Consider the following 27,736-nt stretch of genomic DNA (forward strand, 5'->3'; position numbering starts at 1 on the left):
TTTAGACAGAATAATAATGGCATTTGTACTAGCTGCCAGACACAGATCCATCCACACATACCATATCAGGATTGATCAAACAGCACTCGTAGCTGTGATACCTGCCATAATTGATATTAAATATATTTAGACAGAATAGTGATGACATTTGTACTAAGAGCTTGCTACTATTATTTAATCAGGATATACATGACATTTCTAAATCATACTTTAACTGAAGAAGGCATTAGTCTCCATGACAGCATTTTTTTTCAAAATACTCTACTGTTACTGCTATTATATATTATGTTAATTTGTTACATTTGAGTCTGCACTCTGATGAATGGTAGCTTGTTGAATTAATTAATTAATTACTTAAATTATTATAAGTAGAAATGAAAAATGAACAAGATAAGTATTCACTGAGTTCAAGTAGGGGAATAAAAACTTCTATGTTTATATTATATGTTGCTTTGTTTGGCTTATATATAATGTAAATAGCAACCCATCTTGACCTACCTTTGTTTGTGAAGAATTACTGGGCTCTTTGAACATTCTGAATAAATCATTACTGTTTCTTAGTTGTTTAAGAAACCCTCCTTTTTTTTAAATAAAAACAGATGACAAGTGATATACCATATCAGTTGATACTTTGAGAGATGTAGTTGTACGAGTTATTTTTGGGACAGCTATCTTGGAATCAGTTTTTGGTTTCTTCTTTCTAGCATCAGTTGAAGGATTTGTTTCTTTTATTCTTTTAAGAGTAGGGGCCATCCATTCCATTTCTTCTGGGATAGACACTGTGTTGTTGTTTTTTAGCTTCTTCTAAGTCATTAAAGTTTCTCATCTCATTGGCAAAAATTATTTATATCTTGGCTGGAAAGGCCAGCTGTGGTTTAATGTTGTTTTGTTTGAACAGTTTTATTATTGGTCAGACTTTTTTCCTTTGTTCTAGTATTCTGGAAGAATAATCATTGTCAAACCTTATCAGGCTTTGATTGCATTTTAATTGTGATTTTCTCCAAGCATACTTTAATATTAATTCCTTGTCCAGAAATGAAAGAAATGTTATAACTATGGATCTAGGTGGAGTATTTGTTGAGCTAGAAGCAGGTTTCCTCAGTGCTCTATGCACCGTTTCAATTCCAAATGAAAGTCCCTCTTTCAAGTCTAAAAATTCAGGAATCCAGGTTAAGACTGAAATATTGTCTTCTCCTTCAATGTTTTCAGGCAGATCAAAAATCCTTATGTTGTTTCGCCTTTCCCTGTTTTCTAACTCATCTATTTTGTTAAGCAGGCATGTATTCTGTTTAAGCAGAAATTCTTTTTGGAATTCTTCCTGTCTGAGTCTCCCTTCAATGTCATTTAGAGAAGTCTCTATATTTGTTATTTTTGTTTGGTATTGCTGTAATAGTTCCTTAAGAATATCAATCTGTTTTTGTGAATTTCATTTGAGGTTTTCTAAGTCATTTTTAAAGCCATACATCTTCAAAGATAGTTCTTTTAAGATAGATGTCATCAATTGCAGTTCTTTTTTCAAAGCAGCATCTGGGTGAGAATTCATTGAGTTGTTCATATTCAGTGACTCAATATATGTCCAAGTTACTTGGCAGGAAGATTTTTGTATATCTCCACCAAAATTGATATTTATGTAGTTCAATAGTTTATCTATAGATTTCTGATGTTTTAAACTTGAAAATAATAAAATTTTCCTATATTATTATACTAGTTTATGGAGCCCTCAAAATACACTGCTCTCAATTGGCCATCTAAACTCCTCCCCCTCCCACTGCTTTTTTGAAGTGTCCATAGATTCATATTAGGCTGTTCAATGGATAGATCTAGCCTCAAGATTCAATTCCATCAGTACCCTGGTATAACATGAAATAACTTCTACCCAATTTCATATTGTTTAGTGCTGATTCTTATTATTCTCTGGATATCTGCTTGATATTCTTCACAAAATGCTTTTTAGAGTTGTTAATATTTAGATGTGTTTTAATGTCAATATGACTTTTTTTACATTTGACTAATGTATAATTACTTAAAACAGCTTAGGATTTTACTTAACCCATGTTTGTATTATTTAACTGTTTATGTACACAAATTATGGATGCTTGAGATAATATTTCTGTTTTATAATGCTACTCATACCTTGTTGTTCATTATTATAATTCTGTGCTTTGCCTTGATTTTGTAAAATGTGCTTAAGGAATAAGCATGAAGTTAAAGGACGTGTAATAACCACTGGTTCAATGAGTGAATGCTGCATAATTCTTTCAGTGAGTACCTGAGATTCGCTTCCTGATTTGTTGTTTGGCCATGGACATCTCACACTAGGCTTTTATATTAGTTAGAAGCTTATTTTATAACCCTGTGGGAAAAAAAGTGAGTGCTTTCTGCACAACTAGGGTTGTCACCTTTTTCAATGCCCAAAGTGGGAATTTTTTTGTAGAAATGTTACATTTTGCAGTATAAAACATACCATGGCTAATGCAAAGAACAGAACTTCACTTCTTTGCCAAAAATAAAAGCTTATTAGTTTAGTAGAAACACAAAGGAACCGAGCAAGGAATCCACTAAATAATTTTATTAAGCACTTTCGTCTCATACTAGAAACTTCATTAGAATAATCTCACTGCAACTCAACTCATCCTAATATACATACATTAATTATCCAATCAATTACATCATGTCCCTTTTAAAGAAAAAGTACATTTGTATCAAATCCCAACTGCATATTAAAACAAGTTATGAGCATACATAAATGCACATTGTTTATAACAATTAAAACCATAAAAACAATTGTTATCCATGCAATTTATGGTAATGAGTGTTTTGTAACATATACCATATTTACATAAAAAACTCCACTTTCAACCTTAGAGTTAGACCAATATGAGCTTATAGAGATAGCACTCTTTAATCCAGGGTTTTCGGAGGCATTAGCCCTTATTTGCCATCTGAGTTCTTTTAGTTTAGTAAGGCTGTGATATATTTAGCCCTATGTTCCATGTGCCCTAGTTTCTATATAGGAAAAACTACTAATGCTTTTAGGAGCAGAGTCTACCAACATAACTATGACATTAGTAAAAAGGATATAAAAAAATACCTTATCTGCACATATATCATCTAATGGTGGGCATAGTTTTAAGTTTATTATTATTGATCAGGTTATACTATGGGAGAGAGGGGGTCCCCTTAATGATTACCTGGAACTAAAAGAACTTAGATGGCAAAAAAGGGCTAATGCCTCCAAGCACCCTGGATTAAATAGTGCTATCTCTATAAGCTCAATTTTAAGGTTGAAAGCTGATTTTTTATGTAAATATGGCATATGTTACAAAACACTCATTGCTGTAAGTTATATGGGTAACAATTGTTTTTATGGTTTTAATTGTTATAAACGATGTGTATTTATGTATGTTCATAACTTATGTTTTAATATGCAGTTAGGATTTGATACAAATGTACTTTTTCTTTAAAGGAGACATGATGTAATTAATTGGATAATTAATGCACGTATATTAGGATGGGTTGGGTTGTGGTGAGATTATTCTGATGAAGTTTCTACTATGAGACAAAAGCGCTTAATAAAATTATTCAGTGGATGCCTGCCTCAGTTCCTTTGTGTTTCTACAATTTAGTTTGTGTGGTTCTTGTGGTCAACTTATTCGTTTAGTATTTAAGTTGCTTAAACTATTTCTTATAGCTTTTAGGTGTTTCAAATGCAAAGTAACTGAATTATGCAACTATTAAAGAAAACTAAGGAAATATTTCTTGTCCTACAATTTCAGGACATTTGCTGTTTTTTTTAGTTTTTTTAGCAGGACCCAATGGCCCAAAGACGGACAGGTGGTAACCCTATGAGCAAGCAACCACCAAAATGTGCTTGGCTATTGGGTAGAAGCTTAGACAGATCCTCTTGTATGTTTAGAGCACCTAATTTATTTTTTTATTTTTTACAGTGACTTTCTTCAAGGTGACATCATATTTCTAGGGATTCTTAAGGCTTCAGCTTTTGGACATTTAGGGTTATATTTATATTACTTGTTACCAATGGTTTCAGTTGTTATTATAGTTATTTAAATAGCCCATCATTTAATTAGTAGATAACAGTATTAATGTATTCATTTTCTAATGTTCACTTTATCCTAGAATCTACTCTAGAACTGAGCATGTATAAGGCAGAGAATCTTTCCTGGACTATATACCAGTCCATGACAGGATGTGCACACATGTGAGGGCACAAGTGCATATGCATGCACACTCCTACACACACACACACACATACACACACACACACACACACACACACACACACACACACACACACACACACACACACACACACACACACACACACACACACACACACACACGCAGTTTAACTGTTACTAGCTTATCTGGGTTGGTGGGTTGGTGCAAGCTGAAAACCCTTGTGAAACCCAAACAGATACAGAGAGTTTTCTGTACTAGATGTAAATCAGGGTTTCTGGCAATTAAAGCTAAACAAAACCAGCTCCATATTGTGTACACTTGATACACCACTAGGAAGGTATAGATTCTTTAGTTTCTGTTTGAGATCTCATTAGAATCAGAGGTGGTCTAAAAAGATGTTGCCTAAGCAACTGAATTCTTGAAGGCACTGTAAACATAGATAATGATCTCTTACTGAGAGTTCAGATACAAGAAAAGCATCAAGAGCAACTACTATACCAGATTAATAGGTTAAGATGCCAAAATCAAGTTTAGTAATGTTAAATGTAAAATCAGGCTGACAAATCTGAAATACATAAGCCATAGTCTAATGTGTGCGCTACTGAAACCAGCTTCAGAAAAATAAATAAATAAATAAATTAAATAATATACAAAGTAATTTTGCAGATACTAAGGTTCAAAAAAGAAATAGTTACTGGAGTTTTTTTTTTAGGAATTATGCAGTATATTGCAACATTTGTACCTAATTTGTCTGGGATAACTATCCCTCTAAGAAAACTATTAAGACTATCATTGGGATTCATGAACAGTCCGTACAAAAATAGTCTATTCTTGCATGGACTGTTCCATGTAGGAATACAGCAGCAGTGCACCTTACATATTAAGGAGGGTGTGCTGCTGTATCCCTATACCTACACGATCCATGTACGAGTGCAGGGGGCATGTATAAGTCCTGCTTGGACACTTAAACATGCCCCCTGCACTCTGAAAGTGCCACACAGCACTTTCAAACAAGGAAGTTGCATAATATTAGAGCCTGGCGGACACTGAAATGTAAAACTAGCATGTCAGTGTCCATGGACACTGGAATAAGAAAAAATAAATAAAAGCACACAATCCCTAAGAAGTATCCCGCCCAGTACAGGACTGTCCCTGGAATGTCCAGATCCCTGCCCCACATGCCTCCAACCTGCTGTTAAACATATGTAATAATATTTCTTTTTATTTTTTTTTTACAATAAAAACGAAAGTTTAAGCACAATGCAGTGGGTTTGTGTGCCATGGTGCTTTGCTCAGCCCAGCTTAAATGCTGTTTGAGAGTTAAAAAGAATTCTGAAGGAGAAATATTTGTTGCTGATGTAGTGTATTGGTTAGAGCACTGGTTTAGCGTGTAAGTCATGCATGGTTTGAATTCCAGCTCTAGCTAATATATTTTATGTGTGGAAGCAGTTGTAAATTAATTTTTATGAATTGGAATGATATTTGTAAGTCATATGCCTCGCATATGGTAGTGTAGGGCTGGGAAAATGCCATAGGTAGATGTAAAAAACGTTTCTATTTTTTTTTAAATAATTGTTTGCAGCCAGTTAAGCCTTCCGCAGCTCCACTGAGACAAGCTAAGGATTGTTTAAGCATGAAAATATAAGCAACCCTTAGCATCTGTAAGCTTTGCTTAGCTGGCTTAAACCTTGCTAAGTGGATTTGCGCAGAGCTAAGCATAGCTTAGCATATTTGAAAATCGGCCAATCACAGAAAAGTGTGGGTAAATGGCTTTATTTAAACTGCACAGGTGGGTATACCACCATATCCCTTTGAATCTGATGAGGGCAGCAACAATGGCAGGTGTAGGAGAGGGTGTTCGCTTTCAGGTGCAACACTGGGGTATCCAGGAGTCCAGGGTCATGGTTGGACTTCTTATCAAAGATCATGAAGCTAGACTTCATGGTCTAGCTTCATGGTCTTCAGTACAGTAACTGAGGCTTGGTTCAAGGCTCCAGAGTGCACCCCTACAATACCAGGCTACAACACTTACCATACTTTTCGGCCACAAAACCAAGACCGAAACATTAAAAGTGGGGGGTGTCCATATTAACCAAGGATATTCACACCTCCAGGCTAGCTGCCCAACACAATGCATCTGAAATTCTCCAGGTGCAACTAACACTAGGTAAGACTGCAATCCAAATTGTAGTTTGCTACAGATCCCCCACCATGCCCCAAGATTCTCACTACACCTTTCTAAACATACTGGAAAATATTAAGGTACAACCAAACACCCTAATACTGGGTGATTTAAACTACCCTACCATTAACTGGGAAAACTACTCAGGTACCAACACCTTTTCCCAACGGTTCTTGGAATTCATAAATTCCAATGCCCTGGATCAACTAATCCATTGTCCCACCAGGGATTCCAATATCCTAGACCTGGTCATTACCAACATGGGAGATAGATGCTCCACACCAGTGGTCACCCCCTCATTGGTCAGGTCTGACCATAAGCAAATCACCCTTAACATCCACATCCCACCCCCACCCCCCAGTAAGGAAACCTCCTTAAAAAAACCTCCCCAAAGCCAACTTCATGCTACTGAAGTCAGAAGTGACAAACTTCATGACACCCATGCAGACGGGATCTGAAAGTTCGACTGCTGAATCCTTCACTAAGGCACTGTATGAGCACATCCACTTGTGCATGAATCGTGCCATCCCAAATAGAACCAAGATGCTCTCTTCCAAAAAAAAGGAAGCCAGTCTGGTGGTCCCCTGCTATAAACAAACTATACAACAGAAGGAAGAAACTGTTGCAGAAAAGAGGAAAATCCCAGGATTGCAAAACACTCCCTCATCAGCCTCAATAAGAAGCTGAGATCCCTCATAAAATCCTCAAAAGCTAGTTATGAAAATAAAATTGCCAAAGATTCCAAAGACAACCACAAGGCATTCTATAGTTATATCAAGAATCTAAATGGCAATGCTCAGATCTGCTCTGAGCTACAGCAGAATGGCATTAAATATACTGATCCCAAGGATATTGCCAATATCCTGGTAGATCGATTTAGTGCCAACTTCACCCCCTAAAGGGTCCATCTCAATACCAAAAGATTGCCAAATTCCAGTAATCACGGCCACACAGATAGAAACCGCACTCTCCAAAACTAAGAATACAGCATCCATGGGACCAGATGACATCCCGGGATGTGTACTACATGAGCTACAAAATGAACTGGCACCTCACCTAAGTGTCATGTTTAATCATAGCCTCACCTCAGGCTTCGTGCCCACTGAGTGGTGCACAGCTACAATTATCCCACTCCACAAGAGGGGATCCACCTTGGATCCCAGGAACTACCGCCCCATCAGTCTGATGAGCCTGGTCTGCAAAGGCATGGAACACATTATCATGGAACTTATAAACAAGGACATTGGTAACCTCCAAACACTGGACCCCACCCAGTTTGGGTTTGTGAAGGGCCGATCTTGTCTCCTGAACCTGCTTGACTTCTTCTAATCAGTCTCCAGAGCTGTGGACGATGGTAAGGTGGTCCACACAGCCTATCTGGACCTCTCCAAGGCCTTCGACACCATCCCCCACTCTGGAATCATAGATAAACTTACTAAGCTGGGCATAAATCCCTATGTCACTTGATGGGTTGCCAACTGGCTTACTGACAGAACCCAGACTGTAAAAGTAGCTGACTCCAAATCCAGCTCCAGGCAAGTGACAAGTGGAGTACCTCAGGGTTCAGTCCTGGGACCACTCTTGTTTGACATCTACTTCTCTGAAGTACAGGCCAAAACTAAGGGAGTCTGGCTAACAAAGTTCACAGATGACTGCAAACTGGGAGCCATTATTGAATCCCCAAATGATGTGGATATTCTACAAAAGGGCCTTACAGAAACAGATGCCTGGGCCAGAGCCATGGGCTCAAGCTTAGTGCCAAGAAATGTATAGCTATCCCCTTTGGAAAAAAATATGTACCCATGAATTACCACATAGGTGGCAGTACACTAAACATCGAAAGTGTGATGAGAGACTTAGGGACACAGGTGGGCAGTGGTCTCACCTTCGATAACCACATTGCCACAACAGTCAGGAAATCCTTCTATGTGGCACACCTCTTCACTAAGGGCTTTTCATCCAGAAAAAAGGAGGTCATTGTCCCACTGTACTCATCCCTCATTAGACCCATTATAGAGTATAACGCCCCATTTGGAATGTACCTCACAAGACATCTGCAACAGCTGGAAAGGCCACAGAAATACCTCACTAAAAGAATCACTGACCTAAAGCAGATGCCATATGCTGACTGTCTAAAAAAACTCCAGCTATACTCTGTGGCATATCGTTTACTCAGAGGCGATCTCTGCTTAACATACAAGGCCATGTCAAACCCTGAGCTGTTGGACATGCTCCATTTAAAGAAATCCCAATCCCTCAGAGCCACACGCTCCAGGGATCTAAACCTTGTCATCACAATGAACAAAACATGCTGGAGGGATAGGTTCCTAACCCAGAGACTCCCCATACTCTGGAATAGACTGCTCATACATGTCAAGCAGAGTGCCTCCTTGGCCGTCTTCAAAAGGAACCTTAATGATTGGATGGGAGATAGGAAATTCACCCCGGGGATCATGTCAGTCGCCTTGCTAGACAGGGGTCCAGGGAAGTAAATATTGTGGGAAGAAATATCCAGGGAATTGTTATGGCTAGGCTTGTATAGGCCCTAGGGCCGATAGCCTAGTACCAACCTATGAACCTATGAACTGCTGCAGGGCCAGTACCAGGGCTCCCAGTACAAAGTGGAGGCCTGGAACCGTCTGGCACATGATCTCACCAGTGCCACTGGCATACCCCGAAGTGGTGAGCAGGTGCGTCATCACTATGATGACCTAAAGCATAGGAAGGGTGAGCTGTTGGCCCAGTGGGTCCAAGACGCATGAGCAGAGGACATCCCAGAAGTTTGTAAGTATCCAGTCAGTGTATTTGTAAATAATTATTTAAAAATTGTATACATTACTGTACAGGTGTGCTTAATGTGTGTTTTTCACCATACAGCTGCCAATGAGAGGGCTGCGAACATTGATGCCCATGCACAGTACCAGGTCCAACTGCACAGAGAGTTTGGTGAGTACAGAAATATTTGTAATATCTGCTGTAATAAATCAGAAATAGTAAAGGTAGTACTGTCTGTATATATAATTGTGCTCTAACTGTACTGAATAAATGCATGTGTCAGGCTGCCAGTGTTAGAACTCAGTAATGCCAGCTGCTGTGTAATACAGAGTTTTGTAGCAAACAAGGTACAATTGTGGAGAGGACGAGTAGGATATGTATTAGGCTGTCTGAAAGAACCTGCTAAGAAACTGCTGTCAGGGCTACTGTAACAGTTACAAATGAGAAGAAGTCCACCTGTGCAGATCATGCAGTAATACTAACTGTGGATTTCTGAGTTATGGAAAGTGTTGTTATGTCAAAAATAATAAAGTTGACTACCACAAACTGTTGTCTTTCATTTGTCTTGTATCTGAAAAGTACAATCGTATAGCTGCTGCAGCATGTAGTAACTGAGGTGAAGTGATGTAGCACTGTTCGTCTGCATAGTTCAGAATTTGGATCTGAAATAACTGGCAAAATGCAAAAGTAAATATTTTCTTCAGTAATGCCTTGTACTGTGTTCCTGCCAGCATTGCCTTGTGTTAACCTTTGCATTTCAGCTGTATGTAGTCTTGAATGTATAGGAAAGTGTGAGACACTAAGAGGTGCAGAATGGAAAAGCAGAGTGTGTTGACTTCATTCTAAATTGAAGTCTGTTTTATTAAAATGTCCAAATGTCTAGTTTTAATAATCTGCTCATATTGTGTAAACAGTAACATCAACAGTTTCTTGTTCTGATGTTTGTTGTAGGTATTATGGAAAACAAATAAAAAGACATTTGATAAAAAAGTATAGTGTGTAGAAAAAGTATGTACTAGATAGAAATAACCCACACAGCAGACATCATTTCCCCAATAGCTCAGTCAGATAAGAACTAGATCTGTAGTTCCCTTTTGCACACACACACACCATGGTTCAAATCCAGGGACTGCTACTAACATGTCTTTCTAGTTCTACAGCTGTAAACTTGAATATTGGTAGAAACACTAATCTATTGTGAACAGATATTTTCCCCACAGATAAGGAAGTATTTGCAGAAGCAGTATGATGGGTATATGTACAAAATGTGTACAAATGTTCTGTTGAGCAGCCCCAGTCCTACAAATAGAAGCAGGCTAGCCATCTACACTATGCAGTCTGGCCAATACAAGCCTCTCAGGTGTCATGCTGTCACAGATAGTTTCCCCTGTTGCCAAGAAACTGCATCCAGATAACATCACAGTACAAGTATGCCAAAAGCACACTTACAGAACAGCAGGACAGGGAACACATTGTTACTTGTACCAGTAAGTATGACAAGTATAAGTCCCCTATACTTATGTATGTAGAGTTGTCATACCTTGCGCCATAGTACTCCAGGCACACATAGAGTTGTCATACCTTGCCCCATAGTACTCCAGGCACACATATGTACAGGTGTGTATGTGCTGTAGTACCTGCATGGCCCAGGTAGAGGTTAAGAGAGGGAAAAACTGTAGAGTATTAAACAGTAGTGTATTGAGAAGTATCACTGAATGCAGTTGTTAATGGAATTATTTTCTCTTCCCCTCCACTGATCTGCTCAAATAATTGCACAAAATGTAATATGGGTATGTTGTTACTAAAACTTACTGTTGAGACCCTTGTTCCATTTTGGTTATTATATTTGAAACTGTGTGCATACTAACATACCTTGTTGAATAACCATTGCTATTGGCCTGTTGCCATAAATATAACTGGCATGCTGTTACAAACCTGACTGCCATTTCGTTTCTGCATGTGTTCTGTTTGCCATGCCACTGTTACAATTCCATTGTTCTGGGTCAAATGGAACACCCATGCATGCTGTGTTGACTAATGTTTAAATGATTTGATCATGACTAACCAATACACTTTGTTAATTCTCACTACATAGCATGTTTGAGAAGGCCAATCCCAGCAGATCCACCTCTCCCACTCCACCTGGCCGAGACACCTTGTCCCAGCACATCTGGGACCCAACCCAGACCTCTCTCATCTGCTGGTTCTGCACTACCCTCGGGTGGAGCCACTGGAGGGTATGGGGCTCATCCTCCCCCTGCATGCGGGCGTGGTGAGGATCTTGTCACCCGGCAAGAGGTCCATGGCATGGTGTGCAGTGTCCTCCAGTCAGAGCTGGATGAATGACTGCGCCAGGTGGAGGGCAGACTGGTCAGCTTGAGGGGCAGCCGGCCCCTCCAGCTCAGCCCCCAGCACAGTCACCTTTGGGGCCATGAAGGAGTACTGGTGACTGCCATCAGGTGGGGACATCAGTCCCACTACTACCATATAAGGGGCTCATGGGCATCTGATTCCCAACCACTGTCCCCATCCAAGGTGTCTCCCTCCCCATATGTCACACACTGCCCCTGTCTGCTGTCTTGTGTGTCTTGTCTGTTTGCAAATACAGCCTCTCCTACCAAATGTTCCTACCCACACATACCTACACTCCTTCCCCAACATCCCACTCTCACCTTAAAAAAAAAAGGTGTTTGCCCCCTCAAAAAAATTACATCCCATACATAGCTCTGCATTAGGTCCAGAGATACGGTCCCCTTACTCAATCTACCCCACTAATTATCATAATTTTATGTTGCCCACACCCCTCCCTGTGGGGTGTGAGGCTCTAAATTCCAATTTGCCCACAGTCATATCAGCTGTTGCTGTTGAAGAAATGCAGAGCTATGGTCCTTTCCTACACCCGTCCTGCACATCCTTAGCTGCATCTCATCTTGTTTTACCCCTGCTTGCCCCCACTTCACCACTTTACTGTCTCCCTTCTTTTCTTTTCTTTATTTAAAATGAGTGTGGGTTTAAGCGGACTTAAGTGGACCTAAGCAAAGCCAAGCAGATGTCAGCATCACTTACCGTTGCTTAACTCCATGCAAACCCACATAAAAGTGCCTTAATCACTCTGTATCCAACAGCCCTTGTTCTGCCCAGCAATAAAATAATCAGCCATTGCAAGTCTTGAACCCAGGACTCTGCACACCATAGCCACAGCAATTTACCACTAAGCCATCTGAGCTGTTAATACTTGTGAAGTTTTCAAACATATCAGTCAGTAGAGAACAAGCCAAATATAAAGACAGAGAGGTAACCAAAGCTGCTCAATAATCCATTCATAAAGTGCCTGTAACTGCAACTGGGATATTCTCCAAGAACCAAGCTTAGATTTAAAAGCAAAAGAATTTATTTGATAAAATTGTTGTCGGTAAGCGCTTTCACATTTGCTTCCTCAGACCGTTAACATTCAAAAAATCAGTCTGCTCCTTTTATAGTAGTCATGTGTTTCATCTTATAGAGCTTTAAAGTGATACAAACCAGGTTATTGAAAGCATCATTAAAAAAGTTTCATTAAAAAAGTTCAGTGTCTTAATACTTCTATGCTAAACAAAATAAATTCACATCTATTAAGAATTTACAAAGTACACATCATTCAATGCTTACTAAGAACTTACTGATATATAATGCTTGTTGCTAAAAAAGACATATCTTAATAATAGTAACTGCAGCCATTAGAAAAAGCATCAACTGTTGTATAAAGCTCAAAAAATGAAAATTTCTCAATCAGTATGTGCTATATATGCATTAAACTGTGTTAAACTGTGTATACCATTTATGTAAAGAACTATCAAAAACATTGTAAGTATGCTAATCATACAAAACAATATTCACAAAACTGATAGAAGTCACTAATCGTTAAAATCACAAGTTGAGAAGTCACTAATTAAAAAATGCATGCATTTATAACAGATATCTTTAAAAACATTTCCTAAGGCATTTTCAAAAGCCTATCATTATATATTTACACTAAAAAACTATCTAAACATATCTAGGTCAGTATGGTAACCAACACAGCTTTATTTTCATGGCTATAGATAGTGTCCTGCCAATATTAAGACAAGGGAATATTCGTAATACTACTGAGAGAGTAGAAGTTAACTGGATGATCTGGCTTAGAGCAGACAAAGGCAGTGGCCTTAATGAATGAGCTTCTATTCGACCAGTGTTAAGAGCCAGACGCCTTAAATAAGCGCTATTTACAATATTAACAACTTGTAATTCTATGTTTAGATAGTTTTTTAGTGTAAATATATAATGATAGGCTTTTGAAAATGCCTTAGGAAATGTTTTTAAAGATATCTGTTATAAATGCATGCATTTTTTAATTAGTGACTTCTCAACTTGTGATTTTAACGATTAGTGACTTCTATCAGTTTTGTGAATATTGTTTTGTATGATTAGCATACTTACAATGTTTTTGATAGTTCTTTACATAAATGGTATACACAGTTTAACACAGTTTAATGCATATATAGCACATACCGATTGAGAAATTTTCATTTTTTGAGCTTTATACAACAGTTGATGCCTTTCTAATGGCTGCAGTTACTATTATTAAGATATGTCTTTTTTAGCAACAAGCATTATATATCAGTAAGTTCTTAGTAAGCATTGAATGATGTGTACTTTGTAAATTCTTAATAGATGTGAATTTATTTTGTTTAGCATAGAAGTGTTAAGACACTGAACTTTTTTAATGAAACTTTTTTAATGATGCTTTCAATAACCTGGTTTGTATCACTTTAAAGCTCTATAAGATGAAACACATGACTACTATAAAAGGAGCAGACTGATTTTTTGAATGTTAACGGTCTGAGGAAGCAAATGTGAAAGCGCTTACCGACAACAATTTTATCAAATAAATTATTTTGCTTTTAAATCTAAGCTTGGTTCTTCGAGAATATCCCAGTTGCAGTTACAGGCACTTTATGAATGGATTATTGAGCAGCTTTGGTTACCTCTCTGTCTTTATATTTGGCTTGTTCTTTATTGTTTGGTTTCTGAACAGAGGGGGATTTACACCGTTGGATAAGAACTTTTGGTTAATATCAGTCAGTAGAGCCATGCAACAGTAGGGAAAAGATTCTGTAGAATTAGTCAAGTTTTGTATATACATCTCTCTCTCTCTCTCTATATATATATATATATATATATATATCTATATATATATATATATATATATATATATATATATATATATATATATACATATACATATATGGTTCTACTTCATATGACCTACATTTCATTTGACTGAAATTCATTTGACTGAGACCAAAACACTGAAAGTTCAAAAGACTGAAAAGTAATTTGACTGAAACTCATAACACTGACACATTAAAGTAAAAGGTATATGCCCTTTTCCCCACTATAGTGTGATCCTGAGGTTAGTATATATAGTTAAGGGGGTGTGGGGGGGCACAACCCCCCACATTGGGTGGTGTGGCGGGCAAAGCCCCCCACATAGTTTAGGTAAATATTGTTTTCTGCAAAGAGTTACTCATTGCAGTTAAAATATCCATGTTGTTGGTTTAAAATGTATAAAGTATGTGGGGGTCTGTGCCCCCACCCCTCTAACTATATATACTAAGTCCAGGATTGCACTACAGTGGGGAAAAGGGCATATACCTTTTACTTTAATGTGTCAGTGTTATGAGTTTCAGTCAAATGAGTTTTCAGTCTTTTGAACTTTCAGTGTTTTGGACTCAGTCAAATGAATTTCAGTCAAATTAAATTTAGGTCATATGAAGTAGACCTATATATATATATATATATATATATATATATATATATATATATATATATACGAATGTATATGTTCTGCCTTGCAACAAGAGTATTAGTCCTGAACCCAGGGCTCTCTACACCACAGTCAGAACAATGTACCACTACACCATGTGAACTGTGCAAACTGCTGTTGGCTTTCCAAACATATCAGTCAGTAGAGTCATTCAACAGTAGGGAAAAGATTCTGTAGAATCAGTCAGGTTTTCTATATATACATGTATTTATGTATGGTGATGCATATATGTGGACAAATATAGACACAACATATATCTATAGAGATATACATGTAAAATATATACATATATGCATAAACATATATATAGAAAAGTATATAAAGAAATACAGACACACACACACACACACACACATATATATATATATATATATATATACGTAAATATATAACATCCCATGAATTACCACATTAATGGTAGTCCACTGAACACAGAAGGTGTTATAAGAGATCTGGGAACACAGGTTGACAGCAGCCTCTCTTTTGACCACCAAATTGACACTGTGGTCAGAAAGTCCTTCTATGTGGCACATCTCATTACTAAGGGTATTGCATCCAGGAAGAAAGAGGTCATTTTCTCCCTCTGCTCTTCCCTCATTAGGCCACTCATCGAGTACAATGCCCCATTTGGCATGTACCTCACTAGACACTTGCAACAACTGGAGATGGCCCAAAGGTACCTCACAAAGAGGATCCTAGGCCTTAAACACTTGTCCTTTATGGACAGACTCAGAAAACTCCTACTATTCTCTGCCTCATACCATCTACTTAGAGGTGATCTCTGCTTGACATATAAAACCATGTTAGATCCAGCTCTGTGAGAAATGCTATATCGAAAGAAATCCCAATCCCTCCAAGCCACACGCTCCAGTGACCTCAACCTCATTATCACAATCAGCAGAACATGTTAGAGAGACAGGTTCATAACCCAGAGACTACCCTTGCTATGGAATAGACTTCCCATACATGTCAAACAGAGAACCTCACTGGCCCTCTTCAAGAGAAACTTTGATGAGTAGATGGGAAATGGAAAATTCACCCCGTGGATCACTCCAGTGGCTCTACTCAACAGATGCACTGTGGCACATGTCAGGGTAATCCTATGGACTAGGTTTGTAAAGGCTCCAGGGCCATTAGCCTAGTACACACCTATAAACCTATGAACAGCTACAAACAAATGCAATCTGAGGGTCATGCTGCTCAACACTAGAAGTCTAAATCTCAAAAGGCACTCACTCGAAGCACTCCTTATTCATAAAGGATGCGCACACGTCCACACTGATAGCCCACCATAATGCATTACATAACATAGGGTAAGACAGCAATTCAAGTCATAGCCTGATATAGGTCCCCAACCATGTCCCAAGAGTCAAACCCCACGTTCCTAAGTGCCCTGGAGATTATTACTGTCTAACCTAACACTATCATACTGGTTGACCTCAACTACCCCACCATCAATTGTGAAAGCTACCCATGCATCAGTGCACTTGCCCAATGTTGCCTGAAATGCATCCATTCCAATGGCCTGGACCAGCTAATTTCTACACCCACTTTAGGTACCAACATCATTGACCTAGTCAGTACTAACATGGGTGACTGTTTCTGTACACCAATAGTGAACGCCACCATGGTTAGATCTGACTGCAATGTCATCACCTTAGAAATCTACATCCTTCCCACCCCCTGCAAAAGTAACCACCATGAAAAACCTTTCCAAAGCCAACTTTGGCCCAAAGATCAGAGGTGGCTAACTTCATGGCACCCATGCAAGTCGAGACTAGTTGCATGACCTCCAAACACACACCAACGCGGTATGAACATGTACACAAATGCATGTATTTCGCCATACCCAATAGAAACAAGATGCTCCCCTCCAGAAAAGGGAAGCCAATCTGGTGTTCCCCTGCTCAAACAACTCTACAACAGAAGGAGGAAACTGATATGGAATAAGGTGAAGTCCCAAGACTGGAACAAACCCTTATCAGCCTCAACAAAAAGATGAGATTTCTCATGAAATACTCTAAAGCTAGCTGTGAAAACAGAATTGCAGCCCACAGTAAATACATCCACAAGACCTCCTATAGTTATGTAAAGAATCTCCATGGCAATACCAACATGTGCTCTGAGCTACTGCACAATGTTAACTCCTATACTGAGGCAACAGATATTGCCAATATACTGGCACACAGATTCAGTGGCAAATTTACCCCTCTCCCCACCCCCAAAGGACCAATCACAGTACCAGTACACTGCCAGGTACCCAGTAATACTGCTGCTTTGGTTAACTCACCTCTGTCCAAGGCCAAGAATACAGCTTCTATTGGATCTGGCAATTTCCCTGGCTGTCTTCTGCATGAACTAAAGAGTGAACTGGCACCTCACCCATGTGCCCTGTTCAATCACAGCCTCACCTCAGGCTTTGTCCCTACTGACTGGTACAATGCTACAGTTATCCCTCTCCACACAGGATGAGTGGCTGTTGACCCTGGGAAGTATCTCCCCATTAGCCTGTCAAGGCGGTCATGCAAAGTTATGGAACACATCATCATGGACCTAAGAAACAGGGATATGGGAATCTCCAGACTCAGGATCCCACACAGTTTGCTTTTGTGAAGGGTAGATCATGCCTGTTCAATCAACCTGGTTGACTAATATGAGACAGTCACCAGAGCTGTGGATGAAGGCAAAGTGGTACATACTCCCTACCTCAATCTGGCCAAGCCCATTGATATCATTCCCCAGTCAGGGTTCATGGATAAACTCACTAATATACACATCAACCCCTACAACAGTAGGTGGGTTGCAAACTGTCTCACAGATGGAACCCACAGTGTGAAATTAGCTGAGCACAGTCAGACTGCCAACGAGTCATGTGTGAAGTTCCACAGGGTTTGGTCCTGGGTCCTCTCCTGTTTGGTGTCAACGTTTCCGAAGTCCATGCCAACATGAAGGGACTCTGGCTGACAATGTTTGCAGATGATTGCAAGTTGGGAGCTATTAACTACCTAAGTGATGTTGACATCCTACAGAAAGGCCTCACTGAGACCAGTGACTGGTGTCAGAGGCATGGCCTTAAGCTCAATGTCAATGAATGTGTTGTCATCCCCCTTTGGGGTGTCAGGCACTACAGGGATGTTACAGCACCAAAAATCAGAGACACCAGTGTGAAAGTGCATACCCACAACCAATTCCACCAGAGTCACAGTCACATACCAGTAAGTCAGATGAACAGTAGAGTATATGGACTGTGTGAAGAAACACATCATAGTTTTCCAGTCACACACTACCCCTACATATAGTGGCCCAATTCTCAGTGTAGTCTGAATCATGACTGTGGTACAGGACACATCTCACTCTGCTGCTACAAATGCATGCAGCCAACAGACCAGCAGACACTGGAGCAGCATGCATAGTCCGATAAAAAAGGAGCCATAACACTTACATCTAGCCCCTCCACACACAGCCAAAATAACATGTACACATGACATGTGTACACAATCCTGACAGTCTGTCAACAATGGCCAGATATGCGCAGACCTCTCAAATGTACAGTTCACCTCAGAATGTACAGGCTCAGGATTGATATCTATGGCCTCTTCTCTGTAACACGTCTGTGAGTCTACTACATCACTGGGATGGTATGAGGAATGAAGGCAAGAAATAATGCGACTAAATAAATCTGAGCCTCGTAGTGCATGACATCTGGACAAAGCCTGACATCATTTGGGGACAGAGGCACAAACACAGGCCTAGACTGGACATATTAGTGTCAGAATTAGGCAGTTGCTGATGTTACTGTTTTTTTAACATATCCTTTACGGGAATATGAAGGCAGTAATACCAATGGAGTTTAGTATTTACTAACTGCAGTCCCCAGAGTCCCTGACTGATTTTCCAAGGACAACTGTCTGAGGAACAGATAAATCATAACAGGCAAACATGTGGCCAGTCTGTGGACAGCATGTCAGTGGAGAGGTATGCCAGAGACATATCACTCTCAGACATGAAGTCACTCATAAAATGCATGTCCACACAAACCCTGTCAATCTATCAACCCACCATGTGTATAACAGCACTGATGATGACATAGAATCTGTTCAAAATTCTGGAGATATGTCTGTATGTTGTTGTGCTGTCTACAGATGTCCTGTCCTGTGAAGTATTTCCACCTACTGTCTGTGAATCTGTAGCCCACCACCTCTGTAATGTCTGTCACACAGGTAAGTAATAGGGCCAAGGTCCCCATGAAGGACGTCCCATTTGTTTGAGCTAGCAGCAGTGCCCAGGCCCACAGCACAAAACTATGTGGGCACCTACATAGTTGTATGGCCTTAGCAATACCTGACATCTGCACATCTGCACATCTGCACAGAGAACAGATAGGAAGTGGACAGCAAACATGTTATGCATTAGGATGAATGTCCTGAAGGATAGAAGTCTGAAACTGAAAGGTATGCCATTACTACATGACAACAGTCCTAAATGACATGGGCAAAAAACATAGTACTCTTCAGTTAATATAATAATACCATATTAATATCCAACAGGAGATACATAAAAACATACACCTGAAACACCAAGAACAAGATAGTGTGGTAGTCAGACTCCCAGCTCCCATAGATAATGCAATATGTGTGGAATCATATTTCTCAACCAGTGTAGTGTAACTGGTGTAACATGCAAGTGTGAGTGCATATAACATGTGATACTACCCATGTATAAAAAAATAATAAATAAATAAAAGTGATACTACCCATGTATACCCATGTGTCCTGTACAGTATAGCCACACCCCTTGCTACTGTAATGAGAGCACATATAAGCATGTTTTGTACAGGATATTAAACAAACTTATTACATGATGTCATTACTCTGCTATTTTATGAGACTGGAATGTGAGCAATGGTTAACAGGGTTGTGCTATGCTTAGTAGGGGTACACATTGCTTAATTGTGAATGATAACCAGTAGTTAGCTCTGCTAAGCATATTTGCACACCAGTAAGCAAAGCCTACACAGTTTAAGCACCTATCAGTTTAACTGTGTTTTAACACTGTTTAGCGCCATAAAAAAACACTTACAACTGCCTTAATCACCTGTATCCAGCAGCCCAATTTCTGGCCAGCAACACAATAATCAGCTCTGCTCAGTCTTGGACCTGGGATGCTATATACCATAGTCACAGCAATTTACCACTAGACCATCTTAGCTGTGAGGTGTTGGGATGTTTTCTACAACATATCATGCAGTACAGTCAGTTTACAATAGGAAAGACACACTCTGCAATGAGGTATAATTTTATCTACAAATATATACATGAAAAAAATATTTACATATATAGAGGGACAGATAGATATGTGTGGAGATATATATGTATAACAATATATAGATATATTACCAAGAAATACTGATGCGTGTGTGTGTGTGTGTGTGTGTGTGTGTGTGTGTGTGTGTGTGTGTGTGTGTGTGTGTGAGTGTGTGTGTATATATATATATATATATATATATATATATATGTGTGTGTGTGTGTGTGTGTATATATATATATATATATATATATATATATATATATATATATATATATATATATATACATACATGTATCTAAATGCCCATACAAATACAAACATATGCTGCTGCTACACCACCCATAACTGGGGCAGCATGCACAGTTGAATACAAAAGGACCCATGACACTCACATCTCTCCCCCCACCCCCAGTCGAAATAATATGTGAACAGTAAACTTCTACAAAATCATGATAGGCCATACACAATGGCCAGACATATACCGTGACCTCTTAGCAAAACAACTACAATGAGTGAAGATAGTAAACAAAAATACAAACAGCTAGTAATTTACACAAGTTCATTTTTCTATGATGCCTTTGCAAAAGCCTTCAAGGAGTAACACATTACAAGAAATACTTGCCTTAATTAGAAGAAACAATTAACTCTTAAGTACATTTAAATACACAGCCTGCAATTACACTCCTCATTCACCCCCCTAGGGGATAAAGTATCACATTTAGAAACATACATTGATTCTGTACATAACAATTGTTCTTTGATGACTGATCAAATTGAGAAACAGACTTTTTCCAAAGCAGTACCTTTTAACCCACTAAACTTAATTAAGTGTATATACACAGCCTCCAATTACACTACTCATTTAACCCCCTAGGGGATAATGTATCACATTTAAGAATTTAAACTGATTCTGTACATAACAAATATTCTTTCATGACTAATACCCTCATGGTGAGAATTATTAAAATGTACAGCTATTGAACTGTCTTATTTCTCATCAGTAATATATCTCACATGTTCTAACAGCCCAGGTTTAAAACACTTGTTACTCTCCCCCACATAAAATATGCTACAAGGGCATCTAAGAGCATTATCCATACACCAACCTCTTGAATGTACAGAGTCCCACATGTTGTCTACCCTTTCCCCTCAGCAGGAATGGCAGAACAAAATAATGGTAGTCCCTAACTTTCAACCTCCTACTGTATGGCATCTGTACAAAGCCTGACATAATTTGGGACAGAGGCCCAAAAACATGGCCATACTTGAAATATTGGTGTTATACACTGAAAAAAATACTGGTGTTACAGGGTTTGTTGCAACATATCTTTTCTGAGGGATATAAAGTCTGAAAAACAAATGGATGTTAGCATTTACTGACTGCAATCACCAGAGTATGCTACTGATTTGCCAAGGGCAACACCTGTCTGAGGAACAGACCAAACATAACAGGCAAACCTTTGGCCATTATGTGGATAGCCCTTTAGTTGAGAGCTATGCAGACACAGTACTTTGTCAGACTGAAACCCATGCATAAGTAGAATGTTCAGGCAAACACTTTTAAACAAGCAGTATTCAAAACATATAACAGCAATACTCACATTCTGCACCCAAGTCTTGAATCTTCTCCACCATTTAGTTGGCTTATCTCCACAAGTTTTGTTCTAAAAGGCATTGACTCACACACCTCCAGGATGTCTTCCTCACAGGTAAGGGAAAGGGCCAACACCCACGTGGAGTTCTCAATTATAGGAGTGTGTTGCCATGACACTGACTACAGCTGCTCTGCATGCAGTTATCATCTGGGGAACAACAATTGGTGCTCAGGGCATCACATGGTCAGTGCAAAGCTGAAGTAGTGAGACAAAAAAGGATATATCTGTGAAAACTTCAGAAAAAAGAAACAAGATATGTGAAACAAGTAAGCATGTAATTGAATGCAGTAGGTGGTCTGCAATAATGGACATTAGGGGTTTGAAAGCATATGTCTCAGCAAGGCTTGCTGTACTGATGTACTGCTGAACACCACTGGTGGCCAGAGCATGTGGCTCTGTCTATAGTGACTAGGCCAGCTACTGGGATGTTGTACATATCCGTATGTTACCTGTACATATAACTACAATACACATTTTGTCTTGTAAATATAAGACTATACAGAGCATGTGCAGAGTAAAGTACTGCTGCAGATGTATGTGTTTAACTGCATGTTATATACTGAGCTCATACCATTCAACTGTCCAGTGTTCTGCACACTGACCATATGTGTGCCTCATATTTGTAGTCATTTACCCATAGAGTTGTGTTACGTCTGTCAAATCCTTGTCAAATCTGTGAAGACTGACATTACAACATCCCCTTCATTGTCCTCTGGCTTTTCCCATTCAGGATTGCCACAGTGGATATGTTGCCATTTCTGCCTGTCCTCTGAATCTTGCTGTCTCACACCAAACACCTTCATGTTCTCTCTCATCACATCCAGAAACCTTATCTGAGGCCTTCCTCTTACCTGGCAGCTACATCCTTAGCATATTTTTCCCAATATACTCAGCGTCCCTCCTTAGCACATGTCCAAACTGATGTAATGCTGCCTCTCCAACTTTGTCTCATATCCGTCCAACATGGCCTGAGCCTGTCATATACACATTGCTAAACCTGTGCACCCATGTCACACCCAGTGCAAATTATAACATCTGTAACTCTGCCATGTGCAGCTCTGACTCCTGCCTTTTTGTCAATGCCACTGTCTCCGTCCCATATAACATAGGGGGTCTCACTACCCGCTTGTAGACCTTACATATCACATTTACTGGTACTTGTCTGTCACATATCACTCCTGACACTCTTCTCCACCTTCTCCATCCTGCCTGTACTCTCTTCTTCACCTGTCCTCCATAGTCCTCATTACTCTGAAATGTTGATCCAAACATTTGAACACATCCACCTTTGCCAAGTGTACCCCATGCATCCTCAACATTCTGCTATCCTCCCTCTCAGTCACACACCAATATTCTGTCCTAGTACTGCTGACCTTCATTCCTCTACTCTCTAGAGCATATGTCTACCTCTCCAGGGTCTACAAAAACTGTTCCCTACTCTCAATACAGATCACAATGTCATCTGCAAACAACATAGTCAACGGGAACTCCTGTATCATCTTGTCTGTCAACCTGTCCATCACCATTGCAGATCAGAAAGGGCTCACAGCTGCCCCCTGATGTCATCCCACCTCCATCTTAAACACATCCATCAATACCAATGCAGATCTCGATGCTGTCACACCACCCTTGTACATATCCTGTACAATTCTTACATATATCTCTTCCACTCATGACTTCAATACCACAACTCCTGTCTAGGCACCCTATCACATGCTTTCTGTAAGTCCAGAGAGACACAGAGCAACTCCTGACCTTCCCTGTAATCCACCAGTAACAGTCTCAGAGCAAACATCACATCGGTAGTGCCCTTTCCACGCATGAAACCATACTGCTGACTAGTACTCCTCACCTCCCTGCGTAACCTAGCATCCACTACTCTTAACCATAACTTCATGATGTGACTGGTCAATGTTATCCCTCTGTAGTTATCATGGCTCTGCACATCAACCACATTCTTAACACCGTACTCAAACACTTTCTCTCCACTCCTCATGCAACCTCACACTTCCAAGATATCAGTAAACAGTCTGGCCAACACACCACTGCCATTTCTTCTAAACAACTCCATGCTTCCACAAGTGTGTAATGCGGACCAAAAGGCTTGCCAATATTCATCCCCTCCATAGCTATCCTTACATCCTCCTTGTTAAGTCATTGCACTTCCTGATTCACCATACCCACACCATTCAACCTTCTCTGTCTCATTCTCTTCATTCATCAGCCTCTCAAAGTACACTGTCCATGTCCTCAACACACTCTCCTCACTTGTGAGTACATATACTTCATTATCCTTTATCACCCTTATCTGCTGCACATCTTTGCTAGTTCAGTGCATCTCTCCAGCCAATTGGTACAATTCCTTTCATCCTTCCTTAGTGTCCAACCTGTCATTGAACTCTTCAAATGCCCCTCCTCAGCTTTTGCCACCTCTCTTTTTGCCATGCACATCATCTCCTCATACTCCTGACTACTTTCCTCATTTTCCTGACAATCCCACTCCTTCTTCCCCAGCCTCTTTCTCTGTATACTGTCTAGTACTTCCTCAGTCCACCCAACAGGTGTCCTTGTACTGCTTCCTCCATCCACATGTCACCCCAAGCACCCATTTAGCTGTCTCCATTACCAGCTCTGCTGTACTTAACCAGATATTTGTTAGATTTTCACTACCACCCAGTGCCTGCCTCAACTCTTCCCTGAACTCCCTTTCACAAGCGCACTTCTGCAATTCACACCATTTGATCCTTGGTGCTGCCTCCACACTCATCTCGATTACCAACATCATCTTGCATACCAATATTCTCTGCTGCCTAAATGCACTTTCCCCTGTCACCACTTTACAGCTTCCAATCTCTTTCAAACTGGCCCTCCTACATTGGGTATATTCCACCTGTGGGCATCTTACTCCACTCTTGTATGCCACCCTATGCTCGTCCCTCGTGTTATAGTGCATATTCACCACAGCCATGTCCATCCTTTTTGCAAAACCCACTACCATCTCACCATCTCCACTCCTTTTAATACCATACATATCCATCAATTCCCAATCCCCTCTGTTCCCTTCACCAGTATGCCCATTGACATCTGCTGCAATGACCACTCTGTCACCCTTGGGTACAGTTATCACCATGTCATCCAACTGATGTCACATTTCTCTTTCTCATCCATAGCACAATCAACTTGCATAGCATATGCACTAACAACAGTCATCATTACACCATTAGCTTACAGCTTCAGAAACATCACTCTATCAGACACATATGTCATCCTCCAAAAAGCACTCTTGGCATACTGTTCCTTCAGCAGAAGCCCTAGCCCCTTCCAACTCTAGTCCACACCTTGATAGCACAATTGTGACCTGTCTACCATACACCCAGCCATGATCCCCTTCCATGTGGTCTCTTGCACACACACAATATATCAACCATCCCCTGTCCATCATATCAGCTAATCTGGTCCCTATACCATTCATACTGCCAACATTAACAATTCTTACCCTCAATACTACCCTCCTAGCCTTTCCCCTCTCTTCCTGCCATATGACTGTTGGACATCCTCCAAGGGATGCCTGTCAGTGCAAAGGCTACTGTGCTATTGAATGACTCAAGTATGTTACAGCAATATTGAGACACTGTCACTGATTTTGTCCCATTGCACCCATGTATGCATGGCATCCTACGGATGTCCTGCTGTAACAGGTTGAGAGGGATGACTGTGCAGCAAGAATGTGAATTTAGTGTGCCATACTGACAAAGAACAGACATGTATGTGAGATATTAGCTATGCACATGTCAGGTATGAGTAGATGTATATGTCCACCTCCTGAAATTAGATATGTGATGCAAAATGTCAGTTAAAACAGCTGTACATATTGTACATGTGTGTACTCTTAGTTACTGTGCACCCAAAAGAGTGACATTTCTACAGGTACTGGTTGTTGCATTGCCCTGAATAGTGATGGTTAGTACAGTAAGCATGATTATCATGACTAAATTGGAGAGGTGTCCAACTGTGTTATGACTTTGTGACCATGCCCACTACAAACAATTGATTGAACACATACATGGCTGTATGAACTCAGCAATACCTTACTTGTCATACCTGCCTCCACCAACATAGAGTAATCCCCTTTGCTGGACAGCAGCATTACATAAACCACAGATTTGGTCCCTATAGTGGCTGTACAGGGCAAAGTAGGGACAAGAACTGACCTAGCATCAAGCCAGCCATTGTCTGAACAGGCATATAGGGTCACAGGTGGATTACTGTAAGGCCAACCATGAGTAGAAATTGGAGACATCCACCAGGGACAATCACAGGCCATCTTCCCATATGTCTGCAATCTCGGATGCAGCATACCAACCCAACCTGTAATAGTGGCCAATCAGATCACATACACGCACAACATAGCTACAGGTAATCTGATGCAGATAGGGTTAGGTCAAACATCCCCCCTGGCTCAGCATCACTATAGGTGGATATGTACTGCACTCACACGCCTCCCCTCATCACGTGAGCAGGTACATATTGCCTACTGAAAGGCAACAAATGTAAGTAACCATGGGACATCATATCATCCCTGTTTGCATCCTACATGAACTCAGGCATGTGCGCCCAGCTGCATTACTCACTATAGTCACACCAAGCTGCAGCACCATCCACACACCATCCGCATGGTGGAGGGCTAATGTCATCCATTTACACAGACCTGAATGAGGAATGATTCATTATGCAAATAAACTTGGCCTCACTGCGGGCAATATGACTCATCAGAACCAGGAGTGCAATGCAAGCTGATACTGTGCTGATAGATTACAGGGGTATGCTGTGGTTGTGAGTGGTGGCTACTGGTATGGTTGTGAATGTTGGCTACTGGTGTTCAAGGTATATGTGCAGGTACTGGAGATACTGTTGCCAAATGTATGGGATCCTGTGATGTGTTTCTCTGTTAGTGTCTACCAGGTGCAATGTCACATCACCCGTGGGTGATCTTTTCACCAGTGGAATGCAACATGATAATGCAAGCCATAATACAGAACCACACAGTACTGTTGGGCTGAAGCCAGCAACATCTGTGGGAGAGGACCACCCTGTGGGATGACCCTGTCCACAGGGAAAATTTGGTGGGCCTGCACCCACATACATATGAGCAGGTGTGGCATCATGCCACCAACCTCATATGCCATATCTGGCAAAGGGCTGCTGCTGTGGCCAGGGACCCCACAACCACAGGTGGGAGCCCAGCCATGCAGCTTCCACTGACACTAAATGAGGAGCTCCTTGCCAAGCTTGAGCCACCCATCACAGTACAGTACCAGGGTACAAAACCCCACTTAATGGAGGTGGGTGGCTCACACACACAATGGACAAGGAGCATGCAGGTAAAGTACCAGTGGGGATTATTAGACTACTGTATGAGACATATTTGTATCTGTACAGTATCTACATGCATGTGCCAGGTCTGATTGCAGTTGTGGATGGGAATTTCTAATGCACAGAAGTGCAAATCTATGGTGAAGGACAGCAAATTGTGTAGTATTGGGTGTTGTACTATAAATGTGCAGACATTTTTATTTATTATTTTATTTATCATTTGTTGACCGGGAAAGTCCGACTAGGTTCCACAGAGCCTGTTTTCAGCGGAGGCCCGGGGAGAAATGCTCCAGATGCATGTCTTTGGAATGTGGGAGGAAACTGGAGTACCCAGAGGAAACCCACGCAAACACAGGGAGAACATGCAAACTCCACACAGAAGGCACCCCAGCCGAGAAT

This window comes from Protopterus annectens, chromosome 4.part0, assembly GCF_019279795.1.
Source record: "Protopterus annectens isolate FY-2018-M chromosome 4.part0, PAN1.0, whole genome shotgun sequence".
Taxonomy (NCBI): domain Eukaryota; kingdom Metazoa; phylum Chordata; order Ceratodontiformes; family Protopteridae; genus Protopterus; species Protopterus annectens.